At 30.0% G+C, this 19,910-nt stretch overlaps 1 protein-coding gene across 1 annotated transcript in view; it reads left to right on the top strand.

The window, feature by feature from the left end:
- The first annotated feature begins 4,280 nt into the window (after positions 1-4,280).
- LOC135953246 (uncharacterized) overlaps positions 4,281-19,910 on the top strand; it is a 70,313-nt gene continuing 54,683 nt past the window's right edge. Inside the window, exons 1-2 of the mRNA XM_065503035.1 lie at positions 4,281-4,464; positions 4,685-4,816. The gene's annotated coding sequence lies outside the window, so the exon portion shown is untranslated. The remainder of the gene's footprint in view (positions 4,465-4,684; positions 4,817-19,910) is intronic.

Genomic DNA, 19,910 nt, shown 5'->3' with positions numbered 1-19,910 from the left:
TAATTAATGGAAAGAAAACTAAAAAGAGTACTGTGAAACTGTATTTGTCATGTATTTGACGAAAAAAACTGAACCACTAAATAAAATATATTTGAATTCTTTTATTTATATCAAAAACTTCACCATGAGTGGCAAGGGTATATATAAGTTTATGATTCCGTTTGTAATTTCTAAATTTTTCATATGCGACCCCACAAAGTATATACAGTAGCCCAATAAAGTCTACATACAGGAATTCAAATTAAATTTCTTTCGTTGAACGCTGTATTTGTAAGTTAAAAGTAATGAAATATATTTGTTAAAAAAATAAATTTACACTAAAAAAAATTAAAACAACATCACATCACAACATTTCCTATCACGTCCAAAATTTCACAGTTATTAGAATTTTTGATTCTGAGTCAAATAACGATTTTTTTTTTGGTTTTTTGGGCTTTAAGGTTTAAAATATTATGAAACTTAGTAGCCCCGCCCACACAAAAGTAGGCGTGATCGAGAATAAATTTTTCGTCATTTTACTCAGAATCAATAACTCTAATAACGGTGAACTTTTGGGCGTTATTTGATTTTTTTTTTTTGCTAAAATCGACATAAGACATTTATTATTATATATCTCATAAAAAAACTAAAAAACTGCTTTAAATTAATGTAACATAATAATTTTTCCTGTATGTAGACTTTCTTGGGCTACTGTATATTCTGGAGCGTTATAGATAGCGGAGTCGATATAGCCATGCCCGTCTGTTCGTCTGTGTGTTGAAATTAACTTTCCGAAGCCCCCAAATAACATACATACACGATTCATACATCAATATCTCCGAAATTCTTCCGGCTCGGCTATTTAAAATCGAGAAAATTTATAAGAGAAAGTCCACAAATGGCTGAGATATAAGGAAAAAACCAGGACAATCTCGATTTTTGACCTATTTTTTACCCATATCTGGATTACTAAATCATTAATATAGACAGACGTATATAAGACCATAGTAAGTTGGACCGACAATGGGTCAAAATCTAAAAAATATATAAAAAAGAAAAATCTTTTTTTTCCTATATTTTTTTCAAAAAAAGTGCACGAAAAAGCTACTTTTTTGGGAAAAATTTTGAATAAAATTAGTTTAGCTATATTATTGCCATATAAAGTTAAGCGGTATCACCAAGTCTGAATTAGCTGTTGGCCAAAACCTGATGACACCATTTTTTGAGGGTCAACTGATTTTCAGAAACTTTGGAGGCCCATAAAAAAAAATTGGTCACCAAAATGTACAAACTAAGTATAGGGTTTTACTACCCTTTGATAGTGCAGTCGAACCTATACAGTCATGATCGTGTGTTTTTCCAAAAGTCTTCATTTGTTGCACAGTGTTATCACTATAACCAAAATATTTTGCGAAAATTCATAAAACAAGCCAAAGTTTATTTCGAGGGGATAACAAAATAACATTTTTCTGTAAGTCGGTCTATTGTTTACATGTATATTTATTTCAGGAAATTAATACAAACAAATTAAAATAGGTCAATCAAAGCCTGATTAATGTTATATATTATATTTATTCATGTTCTAATGTCGCGTACCTAAAACATCATTTATTATGACTACCCTCGAGTATATCGTTCGCTATCGCAAGTGTACCTTTTTCGAAAAACAAATATTTTTATTAGATTAACTTGCGTGAGCCGAAAGAAGAAGGTAAACAACAACAAAAATACAAAACATAAAACAGATCCACTAAACTGTAAAGAATATTGCGATGAAGCAGCTGAGAAGACAATAAGAATCTCTATATAAATTGACAAAATACAAATAACAAGATGCTGAACGAAAAAAAGTGAAAAATAGAAAAAGTTGAAATGAAAAGAACAAGTTTGAAACTTAAATCTGCCAGCAAACATTGGAAAAAGCAGCAATGAAAACTGAAAATACATTAACAGTGGACATAGTTAAAGATCAAATTATTAAATCAACAAATTAAAATGTTTTGTTGTAGTTTTTTTTTAAATAACTTCAACTAATCCCTTGCACAAACATAAAGGGACGATTTGTTGTGTTATTAATGTCGCGTGCTCAATTATAATAAAGATTGTAAACTAAAAGAATGCAAATATTACAACATGACAACTTCTCGTATCAATAGGCAGCTTCATTATTATACCTTGTTAGAAAAAAAACGCTAATTTATATGCAATCGGAAAAGAGTTACATTTCTATTTGTTGTCGCGTTTTTGAACCATGTATTATAGCTAATTTATTGGAAACAACAAAATGAGAATATCTCTCTTTTTCAATAAACATAGTGCTACTAAAATACTATCGAAAAAAGGAAGAAAAAATTAAATTTTTAAGATTTCTTTATTTTTTCATTGCAAATGCGTCGTCACGTTCTTCACCATGGACATGCCCATATATGATTTGTATGTACTTTTGCATGTTTTGCAAAATATTTAAGATGGACGAGACTACAATGCCTACACCAAATACAAATTAGAATTGTAATTGCCTTATATTTGTAAAAAGAAATTAGTTATTATTGATATTTGTAAAAATTTTAAGATTTGAAAAATTATTTTTTTGTCCTATTTTACACATCCTACTCTACAACATATGTATATTATTCCTTACATTTCATCAGTATCAAAATAAAGTTCATACTGAATATGAAGTATTCACCCAAAAACTATTATAACAAATATAGTCAAGGTTGCTTTATATTTGGTCCTAGTTCCATGTAAAATAAAGTCTCAAAAAAATAGATTTTTGGCCATTTTTTGGCTTAATTCCATTTTAATTTATTTATACCCTTCACCTTCGTGAAAAGGGTATATTAAATTTGTCATTCCGTTTGTAATTTCCACAATATAATTTTCCGACCCTATAAAGTATATATATTCTGGATTCTTATAAATAGCGGAGTCGATTAAGCCATGTCCGTCTGTCCGTCTGTTTGTTGAAATCAATTTTCTGAAGACCCCAGCTATCTTCGGGATCCAAATATTCAATAGTTCTATTAGACATGCTTTCGAGAAGTTTCTTATTTAAAATCAGCAAAATCGGTTCACAAATGGCTGAGATATGAGGAAAAAACCAGGACAACCTTGATTTTTTACCTATTTTTGACCCATATCTGGATTACTAAGTCATTAATATAGACAATATGGATATCTAATGATAGACATTTCAAAACCCTTTGCCATGCCGTATATAAGAAGTTGGACCTACAACGGGTAAAAATCGGAAAAAATATTTTTTAACCCGAATTTTTTTTTTCACCAAAAAAAATTTAAAAAACAAAAACATTTTTTTTTTAAATTAAAAAATTAAGATTTTAAAAAAAAAATTTTAATTTAAAAAAAAATATTAATTTAAAAAATTAAAAAAAAAAATAGTTTTGTTTACCTAAAAATATTTAAAATTTGTATTTTGAAGTATAATTTGGTGAAGTCAAACACAGCAGAATAAAAATTAACAACTGAACTGAAAAATGACTGATCGTTCATTTCGAACCATAAAGACCTTGATATTTTTGTATGAATACTTTGTCTTTCCAATAACATGACACCATACTGTACTATTGGCTTTTTGATCTTTTAATCAAAATGTTTACTACAGTGTGATTTAACATTAAATTAAACAACAGAATCAAAATCTTTGAAAACAACAGGCAGATTAATAAAATTCTGTTAATCTTATCTCAGTGACTGATAAATACATATTTACACACATATGAGTCTGTAAACAACTACACAACTACCAATTAGTGTTAATTAAAATGTTAAACAAAACCGATGTTAACTTAACATTGAGAGAATTTGTTGTGGAGATACCAGACTAAATGTGTATTGTGCCTGGTATATAAATCAGTTTCATTTATAAATATTATATCTCGAAGACTTCTGTACGTTACATTTAGCATTGTTTTAATTAAAATTTAATTCCAATTTTTTCACAAAAATGTTCAATTTCTTATCTATAACATGAAATGTACCCAAAATTTCATGCTTTGTAAGAAATTTCATTTCCCAGCCTATGTTTAGAGACGCAACATTGATCTCTGGCAATATTTAACAGTAGCATGCATGCAAACACTAAAATATAAACAATTAAATTGAATTGTGCTCAGTTAAAATATCAGTAAAAAAACAAAAAAAAAAAAAAAACAACAGGTTGTTTTGTTTAAATTTCTATGTCTATAACAGGTTTGTGCCTGTCATGTCATGCATGCTGATGTTTTATATGAGAGTAGCAGCAGTAGTGAGACCAATAAAACAGAAGACCTCTGTAGAGGCGAAGGCAAAGAAGATGAAAAATACAAATAAAAAATAAAAATAAAAAACAAGGCAGAAATAACAAAATAAATAAACACAAAATATCAATTTAGTCAGATACGGTTACTAAAAGAGTGAGGGTGATGAATTTTAAAAAAAAATTAACAAAATAAATAAAAAAAATTACGACAACATTAAAAAGTATAAAACAATAATTTTAAATTTGATATCAATTTAATGTTAAAAAAAAATCAATATAAATGTGAAATATATTTGTTAAATCTGAAAACAAGCTTAAAAAATTCAGTGAAAGTGTTTAATTATTTTTAAGATTTTATATGTTTATTGTGAATTTAAATAAAAATGTGTTAAAAAATCGTTAATTGTTTTCTGTTCTTATAAATATATTTTTATTTTTCAGCTGTTTTCGAAAGTTATTTATTTGTTTATTAAACGTTAAAAGTGTGTTTTTTGTTTGCTTTTAAATTCGATTTTTTTTTGGTGTATAAATTAACAATTATTTCAGCGGAATTTCCAAACCACAATAAACAAAGTAACAATTGATTCCACTTACTTGTTTTTACTCATGTTTGAATGCATTTAGATAATAGTGTTGCCGTTTTTAGTATAATTATTGAAAAATTAACTTGACTGACTTTTGAATAATATAGCAATTGTGTGAACTTTATTAGCATGGCATCGTTAAAATTAGTGAAAAATATTAATTTAATTTATTTCATCACGTCCTTATTAAAAACTCATTTTGATAACTTAAAATTTGTGTGTTCTCACTTAGTTAAGTAGTAATAATGCACGGTCCAGAATGCGACATTCGTACGCTTTTGAAATGTTTGAAGTGCATAAAGAAATCCTATTTTTTCTTTCAGTTTTTATATAGCAGATTTTTTCGTTACCAATATTTTATTAATAATGGGATCTAGAACGCGACAAAAAATATAACTCATTCTCGACTGCATCTGGAAAATGCAAAATCCATCGAATTGTATCATAATTTTTTAAAGGGGTTTTTAAACCCTTCACCTTCGTGAGAAGGGTATATATAAGTTCGTCATTCCGTTTGTAATATAATTTTCCGACCCTATAAAGTATATATTCTGGATCCTTATAGATAGCGGAGTCAATTAAGCCATGTCTGTCCGACTGTTTGTTGAAATCTATTTTCTGAAGACCCCAGATATCTTCGGGATCAAAATCTTTAATAATTTTGTCAGACATGCTTTCGAGAAGTTTCCTAATTAGCAAAATCGGTCCTCCAATGGCTGAGATATAAGGAAAAAACCAGGACAACCTCGATTTTTGAGCTATATCTGGATTACTAAGTCATTAATACAGACAATATGATAGATATTTCAAAGACCTTTGCAACGACTAGATTCATATAAGACCATAGTAAGTTGGACCTACAATGGGTTAAAATCGGAAAAAAAAAATTTTAACCCGAATTTTTTTTTTCAAAAAAAAAATTTAAAAAAAAACAAATTTTTTAAATTTAAAAAAAAACAAATTTTAATTTAAAAAAATATTTTTTTCCAAAAAATTAAAGAAACTACTTTGGAAAAAAAAAAAATTTTGTTTATCTAAAAATATTTAAAATTTGTATCAAGTTAGCGAGTTCACTCGGAACCAGCCGGTATTTCTAATAAATCTGATCATATTTACTAGTGACACATCTCTGAGACAGTCCAGATCATGGAAAAGAGCTCTACTAAGATGTAGTAGTCTATGCTCTTGTAAGGCTGGGCATTCACATAGAAAGTGTTGTAGCGATTCCTCCTCCTCTTCATCTAAACAACTTCTACAATAGCTATAACGTGGGTAACCCATACGTTCCGACATATGTCCAGTCATACAGTGCCCAGTAATTATACCCGTAAGAAGCCTAATCGAATTCCTACCAAGAGACAAAAGAGTCTTTGTTCTATCCTTGTCAGAATGGGCCAGAGCATGTAGAATCGAATTCACTTGTAGAATTCGATTCTACAAGTGATGATATTTGACCACCTGAGTTTCATCTCTCTCAAATCCCATTCATCTATCAATTTCGATACCGTCATCCTTTGCGCAAGAGTTACGTCCAAGACCCGTTGGTTGCACATTCATCAGACAATTCATTTCCCCGGATACCCTCATGATAGCAGAACGCTGAGAGGTGATTCCATGAATTCACTTATTGTGGGAAGAAACTTTCCCTGAATAAGAAGCACAACGTCGTCAGCATATGCGACTACTTGTTTTAACTAATATGACTTTCTGTTAATTGTTGTGGATAATAAAGTCTTTGTATAAACTTTACCAGAACGCGACATCCTTGTTTCCATTTTTTTTAGAGGATTTAAGTTGGTTTAGTTGTTTCCAATATATTCGCAATAAACATGGAAGAAGACATAAAACAGAACTTGTTATAAAAAAAAAAGAATTTCTTTTGCTAAGTTTAGTTGCAATAAAACTCACCATATACATAAGCATTTCCGCGGTACAGAACGCGACATTGGACGGCTTTGAAGTTAAAAAATCAAGAAATCTTAATAATTTTTATTTGTGTTTCCAATTTTTTATAGGATTTCAGTGGGTTAAGTTGTTTCAAATATATCAACAGTAAACATGGGATTCAGAACACGACAAAAAATAGAATTTGTTATCATAAAAATGTTTAAAGCGTTTTTTTTAAACTAAAGTACAATAATATAGCTTTCTGTTGATATTTATCATGTTGAAATATATTTGCATTCTTTTCGTTCAACCTTTATTATGATTTATAACGCGACATAAGTTCCCATCGCCTTGTACAATAAGGATTAGTTTAAGTAAGTTCAACAAATTCTTAAGGTCTTATTCATAAACAATTGGGGGATACAAACGGTGTGCTATTAGGTCGTATTATCATAATGTCGTAAAATATTTTTTTAGTTTAATCAAATTTTTGTTGTGTTTCAAACAAAAAAGTTATAAACTAATAAGATTTTTTGAATTATGTTTATTGTTTTGTCATAAAATAACATTTTTTTGTTTGCAGCACAACAACAATTTGATTAAACTAAAAAAATATTATACGACATTATGACAACACGACCTAATAGCACACCGTTTGAATCCCCCACATATTTAAATTTAAACAGCGTTTTAAAATAAAATTTTGTATGAAAATTTTGCTTTAAAACATTGTTTAAATTTTATTTTTTTTTATTAATGTGGGGGTTTATTATTAATTGGTTCGCCATACTTTCATTATGTTTTAAAATGGTGATGGATTTTCAGATAAAGATAGATTTACAATAACGAATGCGTTCTTTTAGTTGAAGCCACTAAATTTTAATTTGAATTACAATTTTCAGCCACTTCATTAGAGCGATCGCGTAGTACTGATAACTAAAGAAGATCGAGAAGGCGAGAAATTGAGAAATTCGTTATACTATAGTTCATCTCTTTTAATTTTTACATTTAAATAAGCAAGTAATAAAAGGTAGACTTACGATAGCAAACGCGACACACTTTGAAAAACTGAATAATTTGTGTGATCATTGCATGTAGTAACATATTTTGAGTGAAAGTCTCTAAATTCTGATTTGAATTAAAATTTTCAGTGGAGGCATGAATGCGACATTAGAACATGAAATGAAAACTTTACCATTAATTCAGTTTTATTTGTGCGCATTTCATTATTTTGTATTAATTTGGCATTGATAGAATGATATGTTAAATCTATATATATAAAAATTTTATTTTTTAGTTCTCCGGCAACTCTGTTTGATATGCATGATCAGTTCATTATGTTTCTTTTTCTACTTGTTTGTGTAAACACCTAAACAAATCTCTTTTCATTATTCTACGTATGCAAGCTGATCTTGTAAATTCTAAACATTTTCTAGAAATTTTGTGTCTCTATGCATATCTAGTTATAGTAATTTAATCAAATACGTTGTATTTTTCTATTGTGTGGAGAATAAAACCGGCTTTTATCAACGGTGTTGTTTAGTGGGGCCCTAAAATGAAGCTAAACTGGTAACAAATTCTGTACAGTTTTTCTTAATGAAAATTAATTTTTCTTGTTTTTTGAAAATATTTACATAATTTGATAAATAATCATTATTTTTAGCTCTCAGATTTTTTTCTTCTCATTTTACTGGCTTATAAATATTTTCTTTTTGTTAGAAGACACCTGCTGCATAACCATGGATAAGAGAAGTAACTAGTCGCGACTGAATATTTAATTATAATTTTATAACCAGTTATGTTCAATAGGCTAGGTTGTGGAAAATAAATACATATTCATGACATGTTGGGAGAAACTACTTAAGATCAGACGTTAAATAAATTACAAGATTTTTCTTTAAGTGTTTGGTATGGCTATAAAGAAAATGTTCTATTTAAACTTTTAAATATATAAAAACTGGAAAATTAAAAAATTACTTATTATTTAATAAATAAAGAAAAAAATATGTACGATTTTTTTCTCTAGAATATTCCCAAATTGAATCGTTTATTTCAAAAACCAGTCAAGCTACAAAAAATCCAAAAATGAATTATTGGGCTATTACTGTTTTGTAAAGGCAAATGCATCGTTTAATGCAAAATAAATTAAATACTATTATGGTGCAGCAAAGCCGCCCAGCAAAAAATGGTGCTTCCTCGGAAGCAGGTTTGTAAGGCAGAGAGCACTTGAATACTGTACCACTTCGCATGAAAGATTACATGATTTTTATATGGGATTTCTCGCGTAGAGGCTCTGCATGAGGAATCCAAAATATGCATATTTCACAGCTTTAAAATTAACCTGATTTCATCGAATTAAATATGAGCAAACAATTGTGCACATAGATTTTAGAGCTGCTGAGAAGCAATAAAATCTTACAGACCCAGTGATTGTCTAACAAGAAGCGCTGATTTTTTCTAAGTTCTTCACCACCTATACAAATCGCTTAATGTATGCCTTCCAAAATCATTTTTGTAAGGCAATAATTTTAGGATGCAATTAATGTAGCAGTAGAAGATGCAGTAATCATATTTATTGCTTCCAAATCCAGAATATTTTTTGCTGTGCGATTAATCCGTGTTTAGTGAAGAAAGAAGTCAAGTGACAGGTCTCAATAAATGTGAAAAAAATGTGGATTTACAAGCTCTAAACCCTAGTTACTTGTTTGGATAAAAAGTGTTTTATGGGCATTTTTTTGTAACGGCCTACAATGGAAGTAGAATGCACTGTAGAACGAGTGTATAATTACGAATAGCTATTTCGGAACATGAATGTATATATGAATATGATGTTAAACTCTTTAAAAAGTTCATTTGTCATTTTACTTTTGAAGTTCCTAATAAAATTATAATATTTCGTATGAAATTTACAATAGTAATGGTTGTATGTTTCAGAAACCAGACAAGTGCAAACTTTATATTATTTTTTAAATATAAGTTAATATAGATAAAAAAATGTTGAATGTTTATACAAATGGATAACATTCATATGAAAAAACAATTAAGAGAGCTATATTCGGCTGTGCCGAATCTTATATACCCTTCACCAAATTATACTTTAAAATACATTTTTTTAAAATATTTTTAGGTAAACAAAATTTATTTTTTTTTTAATTGATTTTCAAAATTGTTTTTTAATTTTTTTTAAAAAAAGTTTTTTCCAAATTTTTTAAAAATTTTTTTTTTGGAAAAAAATGTATGACAAAAAAATTTGTTGATGAAAAAAAAAATTCGGGTTAAAAATGTTTTCCCGATTTTCACCCATTGTAGGTCCAACTTAATATAGCCTTATCTACATCGTTGCAATGGACTTTGAAATATTTATCATTAGATATCCATATTGTCTATATTAATGACTTAGTAATCCAGATATAGATCAAAAATAGGTCAAAAATCGAGGTTGTCCCGGTTTTTTGCTCATATCTCCGTTATTTATTTTGCTGATTTTAAATAGCAAACTTCTCGAAAGCATGTCTGACAGAATTATTGAAGATTTGGATCCCGAAGATATCTGGGGTCTTCAGAAAATTGATTTCAACAGACAGACGGACATGGCTTAATCGACTCCGCTATCTATAAGGATCCAGAATATATATACTTTATAGGATCAGAAATGAAAAATGTAGAAATTACAAACGGAATGACAAACTTATATATACCCTTCTCAGGAAGGTGAAGGGTATAATAACAATTTAAGTTTACTTAAAATCAATCATTTGTTGCTTGACTGTTTTTTGAAATAACCAATTCAATTCATTTAAAATTAAATCTAATATACGAAGGCGGTACAATAGGTCCATGACTTTTTTTAATGAAACATAGATTTTTAGACAAAAAAAATTATTTTATTTTTCAACATTTCTCTAATTTCTGTATCCCTTCCAAAAGAAACAAGATTTGTTTTGGTCATCAAAATAGGAATTTGCTTGTTAGATGATTTCATCGTTGGTGTGAAATCTCTTTCCGTCGAGCCGTTTCTTCAGGTTTGGAAACAAGCTTTAGTCACTCGGGGCTAAATCTGAAGAATTGGGCGGAAGAGGGATCAATTCATAGCTTAGTTCAAGTAATTTTGCCATGGAAACTGCACACGTGACCATTATCCTCTTGAAAATTAATATTTTTCTTGTCCAAATTCGGTAGTTTTTCCTCAAATCCTCATTAAATTTATCCAGTAAGTGGCATAATATTGGCCATTGATTGTTTTTACTATTTTGAAGGTAGTCAATGTGGATTATTCCGCGTGCATCCCAAAAAAAGGTCGGCATGACTTTATTGGCTGACAAACCCGCCTTGGCCGCCGATTCACCCCGATAAACCCACTGTTTTTACTCCAGTTTGATCTCTTTCGTATTGTAGTGGATCCACGTTTCGTAAATGGTTACGAAATGGAGCACAAACTCGTCTAAATCGTGTTTGAACAACGCCAAACACTCCTGCGAAGTTGTCACACGAATACGTTTTGAACAAACGCTGCATCCATCTTGCGGAAATATTTTTCATACCCAAGTGATCATTCAAAATTGATACCACTGGGCCATGTGAGATGCCTATGGTTTCCACAATCTCTCGCACTTTCAATCTCCATTTCGGGTACAGAGACCTTAACTGGGCATACAGAACGATCGGCATCTTCCGTGATTGTACGCCACAACGAGCTTCAGTAAACCACTTTTTTACCTTTTAAATTGATGGTGCAGTGTTTATATTATTTATAAATCATAGCCTTTATTTGAGTGATGTGATTTTTTTTCTGTGAAAAATAATGCTTAATGAGCACACGAAATTCAGTTTTTTCCATTTTATAGCTAAATGACACAGCTGGTTCAAGATTTGACAGGAGTCAATTGACAGATGCTTGTTGAAAGGGGCTTAATTGCCTTATAAACCAAATCTTAATCTGTATTAAAAAACAAGTATGAAAGTATGGTCGGTCAAACCCGACCTATAATACCCTACACCAAGTAAATGAGCAGAAACATTTTTCTTTTAAAATATCAATAATTTATATTCGTGAGTGATTTCCGAAAGTGGGCCTTATATGGGAGCTATGACCAATTATGGACCGATCACCATGAAATTAGGTTATGTGATTTATGTCTAAATGAAAGTTGTTTATGGTGAATTTTGTGTATATACCAACATTTTTAAGAGATTTATGCACGTTAAAGAGATTTTTGGAAGTGGGTCTATATGGGAGCTATAACTAATTATGGACCGATCGTAACAAAATTTGGTGACATGAATTTCGTATATATAAAACATATTTTTTCGAAATTTGTGTAGATACATATACAAATTAAACATTTATGACCGATAAAGTCCAATTTCGGGAGGACATTTGTATGGGGGCCAAGTGAAATAATGCACCGATATCAGCCAGTTTCAATAGGCTTCGTCCTTGGGCCGAAAAAATAATATGTACCAAATTTCATCGAAATATCTTCAAAATTGTTATTTTCGCACAAGGATTACATGCACAAGCAGCCAGCCAGACCGACGGACGTCGTTTAATCGACTCAGAAAGTGATTGGTGTTAGACCAATATTTTTGGACGTTACAAACATCTGCACAAGCTCATTATACCCTCCCCACTGTGGTGGTGTAGGGTATAAAAACTGCCCTGGAGCACAACAACCGGCCTTGGAGCAGGATCATTAATCGGGTTTTTACACAAACACGATCGACAACAAAACTCTCAACAATGATTTCAAAACTCAATCAGTAGCACGCTAGCTTTTTCATTTAAATCACTTTTCTTGGTCTCAATACAGTATAGTATCTACTATTTACGTTGGAAATTTAACATGTTTAATTAATAATCGGACATTAATTGGAAGCTACACACACTTTTACTAAAATATTGTCAATATTACACTATAATTGATCATGATATAGCAACTTTGATCGACATTATGCTGATCAATAACTTCCAAATTTAAAGAAACCTACATATAAACTGGCACCTGCATTTAATATTTATATTTAAAATCAAAATTTTAATTTAATTACAATACGATTAAAACTAATCTTTTTAAGCGGCTTCGCTTATCACCTATTTAACTAACTAAATAAGCTAATAAAGTATTTAACTTAAAATTTTGTTTGTGCTATTTAAACCGCCTAGCACTAAATAGATAAGTAAATATGAGAAGAATTCATAGCCTAATATGACCGATATTTGTATAAGTTTAAATATTTTGATAAGATTAAATACGTGCGACGTAATCTAAATCATGATCAAGGAAATCTTTAAATAGCAAACTAAAAACAACCACAGAAAAATGTTGTGATAATTTCAAAGATCAAACAACATTTAGTAAATGTACAGCGCTATTTAAAAAAGTAACACAATTTGACTTATTTAACAAAACACGTTTATAAATACGTTGAGCTGCCTTAAAAAATCTTAATGCATTTTTATAATTTTGCATAAGATATGTTTGCTTTAAAGCTTTAATATTCTTAAAAGCTTCTTAAGTTGATGTTTGCTGAAAATTTTGCTGTTTTAATGTTTTCCTAGCAACTTTTGCGATTATGTTGTTGACTTTTGACTAGTTTAAAAGTCATCCCACACACACACTTTCGCCAGCAAACGCACACACTTTCAGCACTTAAGCTCAATTAATTCTAAACACTCATACACGCAAAGAATATCTAATGCAGATACATACAGACACACATACATTACCTTTTACCCGGCAGATCAGGGAACTATAGTTTGAGGTTGGTGAATTTATTTGGCATTTAAAGCACTAGCAACCCACTTGCAGGCTATTTGACTGGCGAATTTATCAGTAGCAGATCATGGAAATATAGTTTGCTGTTGATGTATTCGTTGGCCATTAAAAGCCGGCACTACTTACTTATCAGCTGACTTGTCAGGCTTCTGACTGCTGAGTTTATTACTTGGATGTCACAAAACAACAAACAAACCACTCAGCCTCAATTTGCTTTTGTTCTCTATTATTACGCTACTTCCTCTTTTGTTAGATGTCGCACAGTTTTTAAGTTGTTAAGTTTTCCCTAATTAATTTGCCACGTAAAAAACATAAGGTAGACATGTTATATATCAATGGATAGAGGATTTTCTCTGCTTTCCAATAATGTATATAGCTTTTGACAGTTAACAAATTCATGGAATACTTTTTTGAAAAATATGACAAAAAATGTTTTTTATTGAGTTTTTGCATAGATACATTTTTTTCAAATTGAAATAAAATTTTTATTTATAAATATTTTTTAATGAAATTTTACACTTATATAGAATTTTTTATAGAAAATGGAAAAATGAAAACAAATTTTGAAATTTGTAATCAGGAATCCCGCAATTCCCAAAAAAGTATTGAAAAATTCAAAAATTGGAGTTTTTCGTTTTTTGGCTATAATATCCATACTAGGAGCTGGCTTATGGGAACCCTTTACAAAATAATTAAGAACATATTGAGTCATCTAAAATAAATTATTATAATTTGATATCGACTATGCGATTTGAGAATTTTTGCTCTAAAGTTGAATTTTACATAAAAAATAGGCGTTTTTTGAATGGACCTGTTCCCCTCGGTATCAAAAAATTATATTTTTTTTTCATTTAAAATATTTGATGTAATGTTAGCTTTTCAAAAAGTACAAATTCATTATACATCCTCTTAGAAATTTTTTAGATAACTTAAAAAGAATAGAAATACTTTTTTCCCCAAAAAATAGCGAAAAATCGCCTTTTTTTATTTTTTTAAATTCAAATGCATGTAAATTTGGACTCAGTCATGATTTTTAACCAATTCTTTCTTTATTTGATATATACATCTGTTGTTAATCCTATAAAAAAAAGTGGAGAAAATCGGAAAATATTTGGAACCGCGGTCATCAAAAAACTGTAGTAGGGTGGGTAAAAATGATGAAAATTTAAATTTCAAATGCGAATATCTCCTAAGCTATAAAAGATAATTAATAGCTGCGAGGTTTTATGTAGTGCTCGATGAGAAGATTCTATATATGTAAGTTTTTTGAAATCGGAACTCAAACGAAGAAATATGATAATTTTTAAAATTGAACATACCCGAGGTGTCCTACTTTAGGGACCCCTGGTCCCACTCGTGGTGGGACCATGAGGTCCGAGTTCAAAACTTAAACTCGACAACACTTCCTCTTTACGCATGCGCAATTTCGTTTAAATTGAACTAAGGGTTTAGAAGTTACAGATTTATTTCCCTCTTTTTTTCTCATACCACTGTGTGTCGTTTTCAAGCTTTTAATTTCAACAACAAACTAGCGATTTTGTTAGTGACAGGTAATGCGTTATGTAGCCAATTCCCATCACCTATAGAAACTCGAATTTGTAAAGTAACTAATATAATAATGATGAACTTTAGATAAAGACAGTGTTGACAATTATTATCTTTAAAACAGCAGGGTACTTATACGTTGCATGCGTGCTTACTTGCCGTTGCAAAGTAACCATTTATAACTTTGCGATTATCTAAAAAGCAAATGCATCCATCTTCCATAATACAGAGAACAACGTATCTTATGAATTTACCAGATAGATGGATGATGCGGAAAGAAACTTGATAGTAAAAGTGATTATCGCAACATAAAAGAACAAAATTTAAGTACTAAGTACTTCTTATAATAAAAAAAAGTACCAAATTTCCTTAAAATTTCATATTAAATAAATAGTTAAAAGCCAAAACTTTACAGACATACAATACATTATAGAATAAGTAAACTTTATAATGGCAATAAAATAATCTGGAAAATAAACACAGCACAACACAACTAAGAATCTTGGAAAATTATCTTAAACAAAGTTAATCAAGATGAATTAAATAGTTCTAAAGGCAAACAGGGTGTGGCGTTTAAATAAAATCTATAACATGTTCTAATTACACTGCCAACAATTTTATAACATTACAACATTTATATTAAATATTGCCTAATACAAACTATTAAAATTAAGATATGATATCGATGTTAGAAGTGATTTTTATGGAACCATTTTATATGTAATTTAAGATTTATTTTATGAATTTATCTTAATATCCAAACTCGTATATATTGTTTTATAATCTTTAAGATTTAATTGGTTTTTTTATACATTTTATTACTTTAACACTATAGTATTTATCTTTATTATTTATGCTGTCATTAAAATCACAAAAAAAGGAAAATTTTGTTAGTTGTCTACAAATTTATGTGATAATCTCAATAATCTATATATATAAAAGAGTAACGTTACTGACTGACTGACTGACTGACTGACTGACTGATTCATCATCGCACAGCCCAAACGGCTGAACCTAGAATCACGAAATTTTAACTGTGGGTTCCTCCCTCGCCAAAACGATCCGATAAGAAGGGATTTTTGGAAATTCGAACGTTTAGGGGGTAAAAAAGGGTAAAAACGGGTAAATTCGGTAACCTTATATCTTCAAAACTAATAAAGATACAAAAAACTTAAAATAGCATGTTACTCCATTTAAAAAATAAGCTGACAGGTGTTTCGTACTTTTTCGAAATTCGAAACTTTTAGGGGAGAAAACGGGTAAAAACTGTATTTTGGTACTTTTTTTGCACCCTATGTATCTTTTAAACCAATAAACATAGAAACAAATTTTAAATCGTATTCTTTAACTAACAAAAAATAAAAAATATAAGTTTGGTACTTTTTGGAAATTCGAACCTTTAAGGGATACAAATTGTGTTAATTTTTGGTACTTTTTCATAAAATATGTTTTTCTATAATTTGACATAGACATACGAATATTTTATTATGAGCTCCCACCACGTTACAGAAATTTATTTGAATGAAATTGTACCACCTCAATGGGGATAAAAAAGGTACCAAAAAGGGGATAAAATCGGGAAAATACATTATATTTGAAATTATTAAGCCAATTTTGATAATTTTTTTAACGTTGGTTCCTGGATTCATACAAAAATTAACTAACAGCGTGTTATTTGGAACTCGAGTACCAAGGTGTATATTGGACCAAATCCGGGTAAACAGTTTGGTACTTTTTTTAAAACATATTTATTCTTGGGCACATTAACACAGATTTTAATATTTTGATACATGCCTATAGCATAAACAATTTTGGCAAAATGGAATATTTTTAAATTTCAAACTTGAGGGGTGTTCAAGTAAGAAAAGGGAAATTTGTACTTTTCTGCTAAGGGTACTTTTTTAAAATTTTAAATTATTTCAGTTATCGACATTAAAGTTAGCTGATATTTATTTGAGTGAAGTTAGTGTTAGGAATAGGGGATAGTATTTAGGTACCAAAATGTGTGAACTGTACTATAGGTACTTTTTTGTTCATCTAATGGTACTTTTTTGAAATTTCTATAATAATGGACTTAGAAACATGAAATTAAACATATATGGTCCTAAGTGAGTGAGAATTCTAGCGGGAGACTTTTTGGTACTTTTTCTTTATTGGAATGGTACTTTTTGTAATTTCTTCACCAATGAACCTAGAAACATGAAATAAAGCTTATATATAAACCGAGTGAGTGGAAAACCACAAGTGTGGGTTTTTTGGTACTTTTTCTATATTCTAATGGTACTTTTTGAATTTTCTATAACTATGGACTTAGAAACATGAAATTAAGCATATATGGTCCTAAGTAAGTGATAATTCTAGGGGCAGACTTTTTGGTACTTTTTCTTTATTCGATTGGTACTTTTTGTAATTTCTTCACCAATGAACCTAGAAACATGAAATAAAGCTTATATGGAACCGAGTGAGTGGGAAACCACAAGTGTGGGCTTTTTGGTCCTTTTTCTATATTCCAATGGTACTTTTTTTGAATTTTCTATAACAATGGACTTAGAGACATGAAATTAAGCATATATGGTCCTAAGTGAGTGAGAATTCTAGGGGGAGACTTTTTGGTACTTTTGCTTTATTCGAATGGTACTTTTTGTAATTTCTTCACCAATGAACCTAAAAACATGAAATTAAGACCGGAGTGAGTGGGAATCTACAAGTGACTGCTTTTTGGTACTTTTTCTATATTCGAATGGTACTTTTTGAATTTTCTGTAATAATGGACATAGAAATATGAAGTTAAGCATATATGGTCCTAAGTGAGTGAGAATTCTAGGGGGAGACTTTTTGGTACTTTTTGTTTATTCTAATAGTACTTTTTTGAATTTTCTATACCAATGAACTTAGAAACATGAAATTAAGCATATATGGTCCTAAGTGAGAATTCTATGGGAAGACTTTGTGGTACTTTTTCTTTATTGGATTGGTACTTTTTGTAATTTCTTCACCAATGAACCTAGAAACATGAAATAAAGCTTATATGGAACCGAGTGAGTGGGAAACTACAAGTGGGTGCTTTTTGGTACTTTTTCTATATTCTAATGGTACTTTTTGAATTTTCTATAATATAATGGACCTAAATATGAAACTAAGCGTATATGGTCCTAAGTGATTGAAAATTCAAGCGGATACCTCATGGTACCTTTTGTTTATTCTAATGGTACTTTTTTTTAATTTTCTATAGCAATGGACTTAAAAACATGAAATTAAGCATACATGGTCCTAAGTGAGTTAGAATTCTAGGGGAGACTTTTTGGTACTTTTTCTTTATTCTAATGGTACTTTTTGTAATTTCTACACCAATGAACCTAAAGCCATGAAATTAAGCTTATATGGACCCGAGTGAGTGGGAAACCACAAGTGGGGGATTTTTGGTACTTTTTATATATTCTAATGGTACTCTTTTTGAATTTCCTATAATAATGGACCTAGACTTTCCAAAAAATCGAAGAATTTCAAAACCGCGGTTTCGGTTTTAAAAAATTAAAAACCGATCGGTTTCGGTTTTGTGATAATTTATTAAATCTTAAGTATTATAGAAACAAAATTAGTTGATAATATAGGAAATGATATACAAATCTAAAATTCAAGATTGACGGGTTATGGTTTAGTGAATGCGAATTTAAAAGTGATAATCAATGGTACTATTTCCTTATTGCAATGGTACTTTTTGAATATTTTATAACAATAAACATAAAAATTTAAAATTAGGAACACATTTTGCATTTTCTATAATAATGGACCCAGAAATATGAAATTAGACATTTACAATTAGATTCACAAAGTGAGACTTGATAGTACTATGTCTTTCTTCTAATTGGGGTGGCGAAGCGCACCGGGTCAGCTAGTTGCTAGATAAAACTAATAAAATATGAAAAACAAAACAATATGTACACAATAACTATTTGGCGTGACTATTTAAAAAAAGAGATTTAATTGTTAGAAGCAAGAGTATATACAGATATTATTATCTGTATAACTACATACATTAGTTGTTGGTAAAGATACACTATAGATATACCTTACTGCAATCAAAAACAACTAAGAAAGTATGGTCGGTCAAGTCCGACCATATAATACCCTACACTGAGTAGATGAGCAATGAGTGATTGTCCCAATAGTTAAAATTGGAAATAAGTACCCGAACAGTTAGTCGCAGGGCGAATGAGGCTGTTCTTGGTTGCTATCGTCCTGTGAATAAAAACACATTTCTAAAAAGAACCTTTCTGCTCGTCTACAATTTGCCAGGGATCATTTAAACTGGTCGATACAGAAATGGAACACTGTCCTCTTTTCCTACAAATCCAAATACAATTTAAGAGGCAGTGATGGGAGAACATTTGTAAGACGACCAAAGGGAAAACGATTAGATCCAAAGTACACAAATAAGACTGTAAAGTTTGGCGGTGGCAATATTATGGTATGGGGATGTTTTTCAGGGCAAGGTATGGGCCCAATTCATATTATAAAAAATACCATGACAGGTATAGGATACAGAACCATACTAAACGATGTTATGTATCCATACGCTGAGGAAAATATGCCCCTAGTTTGGAGCCCCTAGGGTTGTAACCGAGTGGTTACAATCCAACGAGGTACGTGTTCAATCCCATAGAAAATCTATGGTAAATTGTAAATCGTAAAATAAGGACCCAAAATTACACCAGGAAGGAAGATTTATCGGAGGCGGTTATAAGGGAATGGCAAAATGTTTCAAAGGAGACCATTTACTCTTTAATTGGTTCAATGCATCGTCGATGTGTAGCAGTTTTAAAAAATAAGGGATACCCAACAAAATATTGATTTATTGCAATGTTTTGACCATAT

Source organism: Calliphora vicina, chromosome 3 (genome assembly GCF_958450345.1).
Source record: "Calliphora vicina chromosome 3, idCalVici1.1, whole genome shotgun sequence".
NCBI lineage: Eukaryota > Metazoa > Arthropoda > Insecta > Diptera > Calliphoridae > Calliphora > Calliphora vicina.
Note: the sequence above shows the minus strand (reverse complement) of the source record. Positions and strands in the feature narration are given on the sequence as shown.